The following is a 16,538-nucleotide window of genomic DNA, read 5'->3' as shown; positions in this document are numbered from 1 at the left end:
TATCAAAAGCCTTTGGATAAAAATTCATTGTAATAGATATTAATTGTCATTAAAAACTTTTCCTCAAATCTTCAAAGTGACGTAGTTGTTCAAGTGATATCTATTTTTCTGTGATGCAATGGGTTGCGATGATTTATATTATTTTTCAAGAGATATATTATCTTAGAATTCACCACATTTTCCACCACTTTTCATAGGCAGGTAGTTAAAGGCAGCGCAACATAATTTGACTAAATACGAGTATCTTTGACCAGTTCAGACACTGTTATAACAATAGCATGTCTCCACTTAGTTGCAAAAAGTTTCACATACAAAAGTCAGTAAAATTGAAGTACACCACTTCTCAGAGGCCAGATGTTTGATTAAAATCATTTACTGTTATCTTTACCTGTACTGGTACTATTTCAGGAGAAATGGCAGATTGTAGTTCATCAATTCGAAACCAGTGGTTTCAAAAATCACTATCCCAGACACTCATCATTTTCTACATTCAATGAAGGGTTTCTTTTGTCAACTACAAACTAAACTTTGATTCAAGATTAGAACACGAGTCGTCCATTTGTAAGACGGGCTTAGTACCACCAAACTGAGAGAGAGAGAGAGAGAGAGAGAGAGAGAGAGAGAGAGAGAGAGAGAGAGAGAGAGAAGAGAGGGGGGGGTGTGAGTATGGCCCTAGCCAACAGGGATTTCAACTGAAGGAAGTAGACAGAGGAATGAATCCCATCGTTACAGAACTGGTAAACCCTTCAGGTTAAAAGGAAGATTTGTCGGGACGACGAGGAAATGGAATCCCATTAATCCAGAGAGAATCAGAATCGAATGAGATCCGGCTGGAATGCATTTAAATGACGAAGAAAAGTGGTGCTGTAATTGTCCCGGTCTGCAACACTGGAAAATGGTTGTGGACGAAATTTACCAAAATGGAACGTGTTAAGGTTAAAATGTATGATTTCGATTTTTGTCTTGTCATTTTTAGCCTAACAGATTTTACCCATATTAAAATTGAGTATTTTAAACGGCATCTACATTCCAGGTCGACATTTCCTAGAAAATTAATTTTTATAATGGTTAACTGAATACAGAATTTAGGCCAAAGGTCAAGCACTGGAACCTACGAGGTCATTCAGCGGTGAAACGGACGCCGGCAGTAAAAGGCTTGAAAGTTGTAACAGGAGGAAAACCTCGCAGTAATATTATGAATCAATAGTTAGCAGAGGGTGGGAAGTAACATGGGAAAAGAGAATATGAAAGGAGGTGCAGTAAAAGGAACGAAAGGGGCTGTAGCTAGGGGCCGAAGGCGAGCTGCAAAAAAAACCTTAAGTAATGCCTACAGTCTACCGCACGAGGTGCACTGACTACGCTATCCCCCTAAGGGGTTTATAATGGTTAAGGAATTATTATAATCACTAGAAAATTAATAAAATACTTTTATACGAAGGAAATCATCAACAAAACCTTTTACCTTTTGGGGTAAAACCTCTACCCAACCCTAAAGGACATAATTGTTCTTGAAAATTACCAGCAGGAAAAGTGTTCTCACACTGCCAGAATAACATGGGATTTTTATCGTTCCTAGCGACCACACAATGAGGCCAGCTTACGTCATTAACGGCCATAACGAAACCACTTTGCAAGAAACTGCGGAAGTTACCAGTCGTTAGAGGCTTCCCATGCTATCACTCACACACCCCTCTTTCCAACAGTTCTCTCCGCTCGGTCATTTTGTAAATAATTACTAAGTTCGTCATTTTGTAAATAATTACTAAGTTCACGTTCTTGGGCTGATAATCTGCTTGTTCTCATGGTTATTACTGTAATAAAATTTTCACTTCTAAAAAACAGGATGTAACCGTTTAGTGGAAATAGGTTTAATGGAAATAGACTATTAATGTTGAGAGATAATTACTAGATAATTCACCCAAGAGAAATAGAACGGTAAATAGCAATAACCAAAAAAATCCTTTTTAGGAAATCTGTTATTAATACTGGGAGTATACAAATAAACTTTTCACGTTTATAATCTTATTCCGAAATCGAATTCAACATCTCTGGAATAAATAAATGGAATTAAGTTTACTACAAACTTATTTGCATTGTAAGATTGCAAGTTTATTAGTCATGATTTAAATAATTAACTTGCGTTATAAGATTACAAGTTTATTAGTGACGATTTACATATTTAACTTGCGCAAGGAAATTTGCCCAGAACGAGTTATTTGAGTACAACGCTTTGAAATGTTACCCAGCTTTTTTAAGTCGAGGCGCATGCCAAAAAAGTTCAATGCTCAGAAACATATATGAAGCTGATTTAAGTCTTTTTGTTTTGAAAACCTCCCAAGAACTTTTTATGATAGGCCTATGGCCCATCATGAAAAGTTATTGAGGGATTAACCTCTCATCCATCCAGGGTCTGGATGGGTTTATAGTTGGTTTTTGGATAAAAATAATTAAAACGAAACTTACCATTTTTTCCAATCTTCATCCTTACAGTTTAGATGAATAGTGCAGTTAGGCTGCGAAGGAGTACATTATCCAATCCCATCTGCAAAATAATTACAAGAAGAAAGATTTAAAGTCACCAGTAAGCGACTGAGGCTATGGATAAAATGAAACATAGCTGAAGAAACTTCGGTAAGAAAAATACCCAGAAAATATTAAAAAAATCGAAAGCAAGTGAGTAAAAATTCACGAGGTACAAAGTAAAAAAATGAAATCGAAATTTGGGAGAGTTATACTTGATGAAATAAAAAAATTTGAATATTTCAATATATTATAGAAGCAAAGAAATAAGATGCGTTGGTAAAGCAGTATCATAGAAGCAAAATTATAAGATATCGTGCAGGTAAAGTAATATTATAGAAGCAAAAATATAATATATCGTACACGTAGAGCAAATGCAATGAACACATAGATAACAAAATGTACGATTCATGTATGATTGAATTCCAAATAACCTTAATTTAGGTTTCAGCAAATTATGGTTTAATTAGTAATGCAAACCCCAAAGACTTAAATTAGTTCCAATAAAGGGAGCTGATACAATATAGATACACAAAAAGCCGCTTGTATGGTTAGAAACAAAAAATATACAGGAATAATGACATATGAACCTAACTCTGCCTCAAATCATCAATAACCTTTTCACCGATAAAAAAAAAAAACATAAACGAATATCAACGACGACACTGAAATAGTCTACCATTCCTCAGATAAAGAAACACCTGGATATCACTTTCCTTAACACTTACCTTTCCGAACACACGTAACAGTTCCAGAATTGAAGTTCTACTAAAATATATACAGTAGATCGAGTCTTCACGAACATAACGTAAGGTAAGTTGTTTACGTTAGAAAATAGCTTATGTCATCACGAGAAGTCAACGGAACTTCTCCAGAATATAGACACTTATCCGGCAATCAACTAAAGCTTTACTCGAAAGGTGTGTTTTAAAGGTTGATAGCCAGGGGCGGTAAACATCGAGACTGGTACATTACCGTCTGACGAGTGCTCGGTTCCCAGTGACCATTAAAGTATTATGGAACAATCTCAAACACGTCTTAATGGTAGTATGATATACGTATAGTCTTTTTAAAGGTTTGAAGCTCGCCATTTCGGTTTGTATTGCATGTTTTCTTATTCATCATCACATTTCATTGATTATATACAACAGTCGTCAAGTTTTTCGAGCAATTTGTCTGAATGTCAGATTATTTTCCCTCGAGCTGATAGACACATTAGTTATATAATCCGCTCATAGAAATTAGTAAATGGAAAGATATACAGACATAAAGAATACTCAAGCACGAGTTCTCTCTCTCTCTCTCTCTCTCTCTCTCTCTCTCTCTCTCTCTCTTTATATATATATATATATACAGTATGTACATATATATATATATATATATATATATATATATATATATATATATATATATATATATATATATATATATATATTATATATATATATATATATATATATATATATATATATATATATATATATATATATATATAAAACAGAGAGTGAGAGAGATGACACAAAAGGGATTACTATGGTGACTGTCCCATATATATATATTATATATATATATATATATATATATATATATATATATATATATATATATATATATATATATATATATATATATATATATATATATATATATATATATATATATAAGTATGCATGTGTTTAGTATCTGTGTATTGTGTGTATTGCAAGAGCGTGTGTGTATGCAGGCACGCGCGTGTGTAACTGTAAATGCAACAATAAAATATTCCACATAGAACAGTATAGAATACTAATGGGCGATAGATGCATGAAATACTGTATTTACAACCTGTTTTCACGGACACTGATCTTTCACAGATACCCTTATTACTTCTCCATTAAACGATACTCACCAGGATTGATATACTGACCCTGGAACTTACTGAAGCAGAAGCTGGAAGAATTTCGTAAAAGGATTATATGATTACGGTCTATCAAAAGTATATGTATTTCATTTCCTTCATATAAAAATATCACCCCATTCCTTGAATGGAAAAAATTCCAGTTCCTAAAATTTATATACATATATTGTGTGTGCATGTACAAATAATATATATATATATATATATATATATATATATATATATATATATATATATATATATGGGAGCAGTTCAAAGGAGTGACATGTCATAGGAGTGACATAACGAAGGATAAATTCAAAGGATTGACAGTTAACCAACCACACAACCAGCATTTAAAATATGTTAACAATGCAGTGGTTCTAGTTTTTTAAATAAAATCTTAATAATTTGATAATTTTTATAATTTTTGGTTACTTGATCACTTCATCATTATGTTACTCCAACAAAATGTCACTCCTGTAACATGGTATTATGTCACTCCTCTATGTCACTCTGTCGATACAGAACCATATATATATATATATATATATATATATATATATATATATATATATATATATATATATATATATATATATATATATATATATATATATATATATATATATATATATATATATATATATATATATATATATATATATATATATATATATATATATATATATATATATATAATATCTTGACTATACATCAATTGTCTTCAAAGATTATTGTAGCAGCCAAAACTACTGGAGAAAAAATGTTTATTATGTTACCTCAGAGCAATACTGAAACACCTTTTATCTCGCTTTCAAATCCTGATGAAGATGAGCAGTAAAAAAACTCCCTGAAGCAACGCAAGCTACCCCATTCAAGAGATGGCAGGGCAGCTATTAAACTTTGTTCTGAGGAGAATGACTCTCATAGCAACGGATGCTTTCGTTTAATAAGGTCACGACAGGTCATGCAGCAGAGCCGAGACTCCGAAGAAGAGCAGAGTTCACCAAGGACACCTGCAGGAGTTTGCGCCACTTTAGGAAACATAAATGACTCCCGCTCGAGCGCGCAGTTAAAACCGGTATAATACGACAAACGTTTGAGCAAGCAGCCACATTGTTGACAATGTTGACGTTTTGTAGGTTTGTGTTTATGTGATGCTGTTAAAACTAGCCAGCGTTGGTGGTGTAATAAGAGGAACGCTTTGTTATCATATGGCAATGTTAGTTCAATATTAGTCAATGTTAGTAAGCTTAAAAAGGATTCAAGTGGCACCTCTTGACAGTGAAGTAAAGCACATCAATGCTGGTGGCAGGAATGATGTAGATTACAGTCGTCTTCATGTGACAGCTATAACAAGACAAAATTTATGGTAAAACTGAAGTAACGGGTGATTGTAATAATGCAACACCGCCTTAACTATACAATGTTGCTGACTAAATTAACGTAGTGTATGTTTACGTTCATGCGACAATGCCATAACGAACGAATCAGCGAAACTGTGCACGATCGTAAAAGGAAAACATGTTGACTATTTGCTGGAATATACGAAATATGCGGAAAAACTTGGTATTTGTGGTTTTACGTGTTACAACCCTTCTCCCTACTCATGAACTTCATTTATCAATTATATTTGACACTAGCCGACCAACCCGGCGCTGCCCGGGAAAACTCTGAATAACAACCTATAAACTCTCTCTCTCTCTCTCTCTCTCTCTCTCTCTCTCTCTCTCTCTCTCTCTCTCTCTCTCAGCATCAATTTCGTAACAGCTTGCTGCTGTATTTCATCTCAAACGCTCTGATCAGAATATGAATAAATTATGTACAGACGTTATTCATTTCACTGTTAAACCCTTTAACTATTTGTGGGACGTCATAAGTCCAAATCATACTATAAAAATCTAAAACAATATTTCCATGTGATACAGGCAATTTGGTATAGGCCTACGCCAATGATGTCTTTTTATGATATGTGTTACTATAATGAAAGTAAACCTCACTGTCTAATTCATAAAAAGCTGAATCAACCCCTCAGTTCTAATTTAAACTCATTCATTAATATTGTATGAGAATAGGCGTCTTTTTTAATAAGAAATACTTAGTCTTTACTCTGTTACGTCTTTTTACTTCTTTCTTATTATTAAGTGAATTGCTGCAACAGTTTCGTATTAAGAAAAAAAGTGGCAAAACACTTTCCTTTACAGCTAACTTCAATTCGTGATACGTATTCTTTATTCTGGTTTTTTAGGTCATTTTAAGCTAACATAATAAATTACAACTCATTATCCTCACAATAACATTAAATTCCTTAACGTAGAATGAAGAATAAAGTTACACGGATCATTAGAAAACTTATCGCTATGCATGCCCGTACGCATCTATAAAATCGGTCAATTCGTACCCTTAGTAATAACGTAATCATGAATCAAACAAAATCTTTCCCTTCTTTGAGGAATGTTAGGCAACCGGTTACCTATTGTTTTGATTGGATAGAAATGAATATATATCATCATTCTAATATATAACCACAAACAATAATTTTATTTTCCTAAATGACGGGAATACTGCTCCTTACTGTGTATGATTACATCAGTATAAGGTACGAATCGTCGCATGTGTAAGCTGTGATTGCTTCTACGTTCGTCGAAGTGCAGTAGCTGCCATTTCTTAATTTATTCCGTATTTGCATCGCATACATTTAGCCTCCATATACGTAGATTCTGCGAGTGCCTTTCGGAAAAGATTTCCAAATGTAATGCTCTACTTTCCAGTAAAGTTTTAATCTAGAATTTTCAGTCATTACCAAGCAACGCGAAAAGAAACTCATCTTACGTATGCACTGAAGTGTTTTGCCAATTCGCACGATAATTATTCCAACTGTCAACCACTGGAAGGTCCAAGCATGATATTTCAATTATTCCGGACCTCATTTAAACCGGCTTTATAACGAAATACTTCACTGTAACGTTACGAAGAGGTCGCTATAGCGAATTCCGAAGTAAAACCGAAGAATAAACTCAAGAATTAATGAGGAAATTCGCATTTGTCGGGCTACCACAGTCTAAGGGTTTGCAATGGGAGGAGTTTAATGACGTCACCAGAAAACTTGGAGCTTTCCACCCAAGCTACTCTTGACCTCCCCAGAACGTTACTGAAGAAAAGGTGGATTAAAAACGAAAATTTCATTCGTTTTGTCTGTGTTTGTATGTCAGTCACGGGGTAGGGGTTTGATTCTGAGTTGTAAACCTTCATGGGGTGACATAAAAGCCATGTGCAAAATCTTTTCTGGGTCTGTCAAGCGGTTCGGATTTCTATAGTGGACAAACAAATATACAAACATTAACTTATATATATATATATATATATATATATATATATATATATATATATATATATATATATATATATCTATATATATTGAGTATATATATATATATATATATAGATTTCTTCTAAACAACCTTGCTAAACAACCTCCCCAATCTTTCTCAGTCAACGACCAAAATAGAAGTGGTCCCTTGAGGAGACTTAGAAAGGCCTGTAGAAAAGATAACATGGATATTGCTGGATTAAAAAATGATAAAGATCCCCTCTCTGTAAAGTAATAGCTTCGTCTCGGCAGCTATTCCCATTTCAGCCCTTTTATCTATAAGGTATAGCACTCTCTCTCTCTCTCTCTCTCTCTCTCTCTCTCTCTCTCTCTCTCTCTCTCTCTCTCTCTCTCTCTCTCTAGAAATAGTTTTCGTAATATTCAACGTCACCAAGTAACATCCCATCTTAACGGGAACTGCTGGTCAGCAATTCGCCCATAAAACCAATATACCTTTAATGGTAAAATTTATCTAAATGTTCATTGCTTACTTTCTGAAGGGCAAACAAACTAAAGCATATCCTTCAATACCAAGGATTATACTCGGTAATTATATCACAAAATGAACTAATAAATAATATGCCCTTGAGGAATAAGCAGTAAACTAATTCAGCATTTCCTGCATTACTGATTAAAGCTGCGATGCCTAAAAATCATTCAAACATCATGCAGCAATGCAATATGCAATATACAACATTCAACATTTCCTGTCTTCCTGCGGTCCTGAACGATGTTGCATTCCTCGTGACTTTTACACCCGTCTAAAACAGTGAACGTCACGGTAAATAAAAATCATGGGAAATTCAACTTCGTGCTGTAAAATATCCAGGTATCTGTTCCTCTCTCTGAAACTCTCCGGAAGAAGACGATGAAAGGCGAATCGTTGAAGTCAAATGGGCTTTTATTCGGTGATTCACAGAAGGATTATCATGTACATCTTATAATCACGACAATAATTCTGCGTGGAAGAATGTCTAGAGGCTTTCTTGAGCATGAGCCCTTATGTCAATTTCTGTGATGCCACTCACACAGTATCTTTCTAAAGACACAGACATACACATAACACATACACACAAATATATATATATATATATATATATATATATATATATATATATATATATATATATATATATATATATATATATATATATATATATATATATATATAATGTGTGTGTGTGTGTGTGTGTGTGTATTACGTTTGCTTACATATAATGAGTATGCATGTCATAGGAAATTGACAATTTGTGAAGTCATCTGCAACGTCCTTTTTAAAATACTACTTGATATTTTCGCTCCCAACAAGTCAACATCCTGAAGTTTATCTTACATCCATGAAATGATACGCAATTTCTTTCTTTTTCCAGAAACGTGCAAAGAACACCATTTGAGCTTTCAAATGCTGACGTGCCCAGTTATCTATCAATGGCCATCATAGCCATTTTTTCTCTTATTTTATTACTGTCATATAATTAAAAGGATCGAAAGGAAATTGAAAGCAGATAAGTATTAATTTTTACAAGAGCTACTTAAAATCTGCTTGGCAATACAATATACAAATAATTACTCTATTGCTAACACTTCCAAGTTGTTTTGTGAATAAAAGTAGCTAATTTCAGAAAGAACAATATTTTCTCTTTTCAGAAATGTGTTCATGAACGTAGATATCCGATGGATTTTTTTATGTATTAATTTTCTTTAATGTGCTTCCCTATGGATATGGAATAAGCGGAAATACAGAATATCCCACAACAAGAAGAAAAGGTTTTAGCCGTATTCTTTTCTGCTGCAATGAATATACAAAGAACTCTCTCTCTCTCTCTCTCTCTCTCTCTCTCTCTCTCTCTCTCTCTCTCTCTCTCTCTCTCTCTCTCTCCTAAAAAATATACTAACAAATGTGAGAGCCTGATTCATTCAAACAGAGATAAACCTTTCATACTTGAGTGTTAATACCGATTTTAGTCCTAAAAGGAATTTTAAAAAAGCAAAAATGTGGTAACCAACATTCATATCGCTCTACCTTAGCGGCATAAAAACTACATAGAGCCTTTGCAATAAAACCTATTCTAGAGCAGGCTAACTGTGAATGAAGGCAAACTTGGAGTATGTGTTCCTTGGCGTAAACACCCTTTCATAAATTTACATCAACCATAATTTGAGCAGGAATACTGGGTGGAAAGGTCTTTAAAAATAATAGTTGAATCCTTAACACTCCCATATGCGTGGCTTCTGTGAGAATAAAATCTCCTCCTGAGAAGGTGTGACACAACTGAAGGAACGGTGAGTTAAAACTCTCCATATTCTTGGAGCACTTTAAAAGCTTCCGGTGAGAGCCTTTTAACACTTGCTAAGTCGCAGAGGTTGAGTTAAGACGGTTTGGAATTTACCTGGACTGAATTTTCCAGGAAAGACCTGGATAAGAATAAATTATCGAAAATGGTTGAGCAAGAAGGCAAGCTTTAAGTCTGGTCTTGGGTTAGAATACTTTATTATATTATGAAGGAAAACTCTCCGTAAAAGATTGTATCTTGCTAAGCAGAAAACTTATGGTAAATATTGCCAAAAAAAAAAAAATATTTTAGTTTTCCGCCCTAAATCAGAGGAAGAATTTGTTTAGTGAATAATGAAAAAAAAAGGTCCTTTAGGACTTTGGTTATAATAGTCTATTTAAAAATATCTTCTGAAGACTGAATTTTGATGATAATATTTTACGTTACAAATATTTTCAAAGAAATTAAACAAAACATTCCAGTGTTGTTCTTAATATCTGGTAAAAATACGTGCAGAGAAAACCAATATCGTCGATGCCTTTGAAATGCATTAGGGGTTATTACGTCAAGGTATACTTTCACTTGTTTTGCGAACGATCCATTGCCCCAGTATATTAGATGATGGTAAAATGGGACATGAAGATCAAGCTGACAAAGTCTGGGGCATTCTTCTGTCGTACGACAGGAAGCAACCTTTATTTTATATGTATAGTAACTACTGGTCACTTTTTACTCTACATAATTGTAAAAACTACAGTAATTTTTCATACAAGTCTAATGAAGACGAAAATTTGGAGAAAAACAATTATAAGCGACAATTTTTTGAAGACACAATATGTAGATATTATAGATTAATTTAATATATTAACCAATCATGATACATTTTATTACTGTACGTCTTACTGGCAAAAAACACTGCCTGGTTGCTCTTTGCAAGATGCTCATATGTAACCTATATGAATCAGACTGTTATAAAGTCTAGATCATAGAATATTTTAATTGACCATACTCTTAATATTATATAGCAAACCACACGAAGCACTAAAGTATATACTGTATATCATCGTTTGAAATTCTAACTCGAAGATGCTCCCATACAGTTATAATACATTAAAATCTCAGCTACCTGTATTTCTCTTTAATTGTTAGTACATGACAAATATAATTTACATAACAGAAAAGAGCAAAACTGAAATTCATATTCCTTAAAATACAATTACCATGGGCTACATACAAAACAAAATTGTAACAAATACGCAACATATTTGCTTCCAGTTCTTCAATACTTAGATTGAGAAATGGAAATACATTCTTATTTGTTTCTTTGAATGTGTGTAGCATTACAAAGCACATTTCACTTTTGCTTCAAACATTTCATACAAGAATTGTGTTATGAATTTCACCCAGATGAATAGTCTTCCTGATTTCCATATTCATAATATTTCGTGGAAGTCAGCTGACACGTCGTATTCCGCTTCAGAAACAAACTTTTTCTTCCAAGGGCTCTAACTAAATCAGTATCTTTTCATGAAATTGCTTTTCCCATGAATTTAATTTTAGATCAGCAAAGTTTGAATCTTTCAGTCATTTTTAGTTATATAAATTTTCCGTGGGAGATTCATTTGGTTCATCTACATGGTAGAAATAAGTAAAGTATGCAACTGTGTTATAAATTACTGTAGCATTGTTCACGCTATTCATCGGTCATAGTCAGTAGACTACACATAGTTGTATACCTTATATTCCGATAAAATTTCAGTCAGGAAGGCCAGAACTAACAAAAGTAAGGAAAAAAAGTGTATCAGCAACAGGAGGGAAAGCATTTCTCAAGTTTCTTATCATTATATATATATATATATATATATATATATATATATATATATATATATATATATATATATATATATATATTATATATATATATATATATATATTATATATATATATATATATATATATATATATATATATATATATATATATATATATATATATATATATATATATATATATATATATATATATATATACAGTACATATATATAGATAGATAGACAGATATATGTATATATATGTGTATATATATATATATATATATATATATATATATATATATACATATATATATATATATATATATATATATATATATATATATATATATATATATATATATATCTGTGTGTATGTGTTTGTGTGCGTGTGCGAAATAAAACCATCAAGACAATATGTCTCAGTCCTTAATATAATCTTGTGAGCAAATACATTTTTGTATTATGTAAAGAACATCGTTCTCTGAAATATTAAATGCTAAAATTCCTCATATGGTCCGATAGGTACTTTCCAAAGGTAATACAAATGTGAATGTCCAACAACTGTAAATATACTCAGACTTTCTATCATATAATTACTTTCTTTTATATGTTTAACGCTACGAAATACGGAGTAAACGTTAAATGGAGAGGGAAATATCACTCCTTAACAAAATGAAAGATTTCGCCAAATCACATGAAGATTAAAGGACGGACTTACTTGATCACTGATGAAAATAATGACAGTAAATAGGAGTCACAATGGTGTACGACATGGCTAACAAATGTAGTATGGAAATATCATGTTTTGCTTTTATGCCAATAAGTGACTGGAAATCAATTATAATTGCATTCAGCAATGTTACGGTTCTGGAAATGGAGATAAAGGTGAATAAATAGCCGCCTGGCTAGTACAGTTGATAACCTGTTGGCCACGTAATCTCGGAGACCAGCGTTCGCTCCCCGTCAAAGGGCGAACAATGAGCCTGTGTACCGGATGTTTACTGCCATGAGTGACGACACGGTGGGGGGTTGGATAAAAGGGACAGTTAGTACAGTAATTCCTGGATAAAAGGGGCAGTCACCACAGCAATACCTGGATAAATGGGACAGTCTGAACAGTAATTCCTGGATAAAAGGGACAGTCAGTACAAGGAGGTGCAGGAAAATTTTTCTGAGTGCTTCAGAGTTTTCCCGGGCAGCGCCGGGTTGCTCAGCTAGTATTATAAATACTGTATATATACTGTATATTACGTATTAGTCTGAAATGAGATGAAGCAAGATAGAAGCGTTTCAGTTTAAAGGGAGACTTCTGAGATAAAGTTTCATCCTACGATTAAAAAAGGAATTAAGGCAAATTGAAAAGATTAGAGCATGCAATCTCCTCAACCAGCCATCGCCGTTAATCACAGTAATGAGAAAAGTTATGGACAAGTGAGAATGATCGGTTACATTTTGATATATTGCCCTTGGAATTACGCCGACGGACTTGGTAACTGATTTTTGCAGTCCAACGCTCCTGCCAGCTTGAGAGTAACTCATTTTGGCGTCGAAGAGGCTTTTCAGCTCTTTAAAAATTCGTTCTTTGAGGGTCTATAGAATAGGGTTTGTGGCTGGTAGCACCGTTATTTAAAGTCTTTGGTCTGTAATTTTAAAGACCGAAGATAAATATTCCCTTAAGAAAGAAATATTTTTAAAAACGAACATCTTATTAGATGAGTGCAGAAAAATCGAACAATTGGTGTAAAGAGAGGAGAGAGATTGTGTTGCTTACCTTTTCTCCTGGTGTTCACTTGTATTTACTTTCACCCTTATTTCTACTGAAGTTCTTTTGTGGAAGGGAATTGTATCCTACAGGAAAAAAGTAGAGAAAAATATTTTACACGTTTTATCCATATTTAAATGATTTATGTAAGCTATGTTCTGTGATAAAATATAATGCCATATAAATCAATAACTGATCAATAAAAAAAAATAGGATAAGCAAGAAAATTCCAATCTTTTTCAACAAAAAATACATCTACCATCAGAGTAAACTGTACCTTGAAAAATAATGTAAATGGCAATCATAACACAAATATTACCTATTCTAAACTACAACCCCCATCGCCCCCCAATATAAAAAAAAAAAAAAAAAAATGGATCAATGTGTTAACAGTAGCCTTCTTTACGGGTTCTTTTTTTCGGCCAATGTTCCATGAAGCTTATGGATATTTAATCTTTTCATACCTAGATCTGTTAGGCAATTGAATAGCATATGTACTCTTATTGAAGACATTTGAATGAAAGCAAAAAGGCATATGTATAATACACAAAATCTTTACTGATTCCTAGTTTTACCGTTTCAAACGTTCCCTTTGGACCCCCTCCAACACCATGTTTTCCTATTTAATTAATTTCATTTTTATCCCAAATTACATTCTTAGTTCGTAAACAATTCCTTCGCGACGACCTTATGATAATTAAACACTGTTTCATTAACGAACGCCATACCGTTCTGCGGAGTAAACTTAACAGACAGTTTCATACCGAGAAGTATATTCTGTAAACTGGAAAGATATCACGAACATAAGAAAAAAAAATCATTATTCATTGGATAGAATTCTTATGTTACTTTAGTCAAGATATAATTGCAGCAGACACTATTATTATTATTATTATTATTATTATTATTATTATTATTATTATTATTATTATTATTATTATTATTATTATTATTATTATTTCACAGGACAGCCAAAACTCCAGTTTCATAATTAGATAATTTTTTGCATTGTGACTTCGTACTTATCATCTCCCCCTTTTCCAGTCTAATGCGTTGAAGCAATTATAAAACTGGCTCCGTGTAGAGCTGAATCCTGCAAAAAAAAAAAATATACTGCATAGGACTCCGAGTACGTGTCATGGAGGGGGTAGTACCGGCTTCTATGTCAGAAGTAGTTTGGTACCTTGCAATAAATGGAAGCCATCCACCGCGTTTAACTGCTCTCTCCGCAGGCCCCTGCTGAAACCAGCAGACCTCTGAATTTCGTCACTCTTTACGAGGCCACCAATGGAAATCGTTTGTTAGTTACACGAGAAAAATTATGACGTTTTGAGAATATTCTTTCCTGTCGTCTTGTATCATTAATTTAAACATTCTTCAACTTTGTAGCTAACGGCAGATAGTTAGGCAATAAAAGTTAAACAAATATTGAAAAATACTTTCCGTCTGTCTGTCTGTCTGTATTGCATGGCGTAATAAAAATAGTCAATCTATAATGAACACATTCTTAATTGTAAAGTATTTTGAGCTTTCAGTTCTGATTCGGCTATTGTTTCCCAATTTCTGATCTTCTTATTCACCAACGTTTAAGGGAATCAGTCTTACAGTTAAATTGTTTTACATTAATCAAAAGAATGAATGAAAGGTATTGAACATTTACAGAATTCCAAAAAAGTTCGAGAGAATGAATCTTACTATGAAAGTAATGTTACATAAGGAGTGAATGGTATCCAGAGTGTGCAGTTATTTTCCCATTTATATATTTACTGCAGATCCATACCTCGTAATAATATCCTGACATTTGTTAATTACCAGTGTATTTCACCTTACGTCTCATGGGTTAAACTGAAAAAAAAAATAATAAACCGGAGATGGCAACTTCCGCGCGAAACACTGACAATGTTTCAAATAACAAGTCCAGTGAAATAAAGTAAAAAATGATAAGAGTTGGAATAACATGTAAACAAAGGGAGATACATTAAAAACAAAAACAAAAATTAAGTAAGTAAACAAATAAACAAACAAGTGATTCAGAACAAAATGGAACCTGGGAAAACTTAGAATTTTATGGTTACATTCTTAGGCAAAGTGCTTTCTCCTCCTTCAGCCAGAGAGAGTTCAACCCTTTGCAGGCGTTGTATATCAAATGGACGCAGCTTAACGCGTTCTTGGGGTACAAACTTCTCAGAAGTTTCAGTAAACTAGGATACAGGTTATGCAAATTGCAAGGTAGCATGAAATCAACCCAAACTTACTACTCAGAAAGGGTTCATACAGTAGAACTGAGATACACATTATGTGAGGTGGAAATTATATATGACACAATTTTCAATCATTTCTGTTGATATTTAAAGAACGCATAAATATCGATATACATTTTCATTAGTGTACATGGATTTGATAGATATTTATGATTATGATAAATGAGATATTTCTCCTAATCCCTCGAAAACGTGAACCCTTTTTCTTTGTAACATGGATAACTTTTATCACTTTGAAACAGCGGTACTTTATATCCTAATTTTTACTCTTCATATGAAAATAACATAAGTGATGATATCAGTGAAAAGTAATATTTTCCATATGAGTAAAATGAAAATTTACTCTGAGGAGGATAATTCAACCACTTCGAATTATTTTTTATAGAGGACTGGTCTGAAAAAATTAATAAAACCTCAGTTATTCTTTTGAAGATATATCAAAGTAGACACAACAACATTAAGCATTATTATGTATGAAAATTAGGACTCAGATTATTATTTGTATCCAAAAAAATCCTAATACGTTAACTCTTGCAGAAAAGTCTTTGATGCAATTCGCTGTTGTGGTTACCTAACAAATTTAATTGTATATATGAAAGGCATCCATCGTTTCGTGGGTGGTAATCAAGGACATTATTGCCACGTGAAACATAGTCAGA

At 33.0% G+C, this 16,538-nt stretch overlaps 1 long non-coding RNA gene across 1 annotated transcript in view; it reads right to left on the bottom strand.

The window, feature by feature from the left end:
• LOC136839631 (uncharacterized) overlaps positions 1–16,538 on the bottom strand; it is a 185,376-nt gene that overhangs the window by 19,378 nt on the left and 149,460 nt on the right. Inside the window, exons 4-5 of the long non-coding RNA XR_010853420.1 lie at positions 13,628–13,704; positions 2,464–2,542 (exon numbers count right to left, since the gene is read on the bottom strand). This is a non-coding gene — a long non-coding RNA (uncharacterized lncRNA). The remainder of the gene's footprint in view (positions 1–2,463; positions 2,543–13,627; positions 13,705–16,538) is intronic.

Source organism: Macrobrachium rosenbergii, chromosome 6 (assembly GCF_040412425.1).
Source record: "Macrobrachium rosenbergii isolate ZJJX-2024 chromosome 6, ASM4041242v1, whole genome shotgun sequence".
NCBI classification, from domain to species: domain Eukaryota; kingdom Metazoa; phylum Arthropoda; class Malacostraca; order Decapoda; family Palaemonidae; genus Macrobrachium; species Macrobrachium rosenbergii.
This window is presented reverse-complemented; position numbering and strand designations above follow the sequence as displayed.